Consider the following 2,486-nt stretch of genomic DNA (forward strand, 5'->3'; position numbering starts at 1 on the left):
TTTTATTTTATTATTATAAAAGAAATTGTATTTACAATCTGTATTCATGTAATACAATAAGCAAATTAGATAAAATAAATACAAGAATAAGTAGAAGGACAGGATAGGGAAAGACCAAAGACGCCCATTGGCGACACCCCGAACATTATTAGTAATTGGGTACCTATATTATACTTATAATTTTTTTTATCCAAATACAATATTATTTAGATGACAATATGTAATCGAAAACCTATAAAACGATACGATTAAAATGTATATTATTTTCTCGTCTTCGTTTGAAAAAATCACAGTTGAATTATTATCCGTAATTACAATAATATAATAATTATATTTATTACATCATGTCGCAGGTATAGGTATTTAAAAACTCACAACCAATCCGTTTTACTATATCGCATGTACGTTATATATTATTACGTACACAGTCCAACCATAATATAATAATAATTATTGATTAAATCATCGCCGTGAGCCGTAAATTAATTTTCAGTGAACCTAAATACTCATTGAACACCTAAAGATGTCAGAGTCGTTTTATCGCTGTATACATCATACATATACATTATAATAACGTATACAATTCACTCGCGTCTACATACTATTATATACATATACAATATACATACAACAATATAAACACGGGCGGCGGCGGCGGCGGTATTGCTATTGAAATGGGAAAGGCTATATTTCCCGGCGCACCCCTGCCGATGGCGGCGGCGTGCGGTCGCGGGGCGCGGCGGCGAGGGGATGTTCTTAAGTTCGGCAATGTCCAAGATTAAACTGTAGGTGACATCAGGGCAAGGGGGTGAGGCGGGCGCGTGTATCACGGCGGGTTAAGGAGTTTGTTAACGTTAAAGTGAACGCGAATAATTAAAGTTGCGGCGGTGTACACGGGAATGCCGAGCAATCAACCAGACGGGACGTCGGCGCGGCGCGAGCGGGGGAGTGGGGTGGCGGCGAGCGCGCGCCGGTCAAAAGGGCCCCGCGGCCGGTCGCCGGACAACTTCGACAATTTCATAATAGACAAGATTCCTCCAAAGTTGCCGGCGCGCCTTAAACTTTACGTAAACCCACCCCAGCTCCGGCGTTGCTCTCCTGCAGCACCGCCGACGTACACATCTCGCCCGCTGCAGCGTATATAGCCCGACGCGCGGCGCGCGCTCTTACACACACCCACACGCACCCACGCACCCACACACACACACACGTTATGACTTTACGGTACGATACACGCACACGTACACGCACAAACATGCTGCTTGCAGTGCTGCGCGGCTCTGTTCGTGCATTCGGTAAATTTAAATCAGATTTAATTTATGTGGCAAATTACAAGATCCCCCCCCACCCTGCGCTTCGGCGGTCTTTCTCGCGGTGCAACTATATATGTATAGATTTTATAGTGCATAGGTATATATACTTCGCTGCTGTGTGTACAGTAATACAGTATATTGCCGAACGAAGGCGTCGTAGCTAGAGACGACGACGACGACGACGGTGACTTTGGAAAACTTTACTGGAGGGTACATTCGTATACATAGGTATGTGACGTATACATAACATGTATATTTAGTATATTTAGTATACCTTATACCTGCCCGTATAAACTCGACAGGCATTTTACCATGAACAGTCACACATCTGATACGCGTATATAACCGCGAAAACGGTATTAAACCATATTTGTATTGCTTAAGCTATATATATAACTGTTTCGAAAGGTATACTTATATACACCCTACCCTGCAAATATTATCGCAGATATTTGGTTGAAGACATTATGTAAGCACATGTGACTTTAATATTCAATAATTATAGGTACCACTATATTATTATTATATATTACCTAGGTATATTATACGTTTATATTTTTGGAAATAATAATTAAGATGCAGTTTATAAGCAATTATTTAAGCGTGTAAGTAATATATTTAGGAGTAGTAAAATATTGTCTCGTACATATAGTTACGTTGTATAGAATATCTGAGTAGGTACGGAAGAATATAATATAAGACATAAAATAACGACAAAAAGGCCTTTTATTAATAGATATTAAATTTTAAATTGTAATGTGTCGGTGTAGTTTAAAAACAAAAATGCACTACCTACCAATAAGGATAAGTACCAATGAACACTTAGAATTTAGATTTAGCGATTGGCAGCCAACTACCTCTAATAAAGGCGCTACTAATAATGTCGACATTTATATTATAAGAATCAGAATTCTCATTATATTAAAGACTAAGCTAGGTGACAACAATTAATTTTTCTTTCCTAGTGATTCGATTAGTTTTTTAATATTTCAATGATAGTTTACACACTATAATGAAATTTAAACCATAGATATTTAAATTTGTTTTGCTAATTGATTTACTAGAACCATATTTTATTAGGTATATTACCTATACCTACCTATTGTATTTTTACAATTTTTAATAATTTTAAGTTGTGTCTTCTTATTACGTCACTTCATTTTTAACAATATT

The sequence above is a fragment of the Metopolophium dirhodum genome, chromosome 5 (assembly GCF_019925205.1).
Source record: "Metopolophium dirhodum isolate CAU chromosome 5, ASM1992520v1, whole genome shotgun sequence".
NCBI lineage: Eukaryota > Metazoa > Arthropoda > Insecta > Hemiptera > Aphididae > Metopolophium > Metopolophium dirhodum.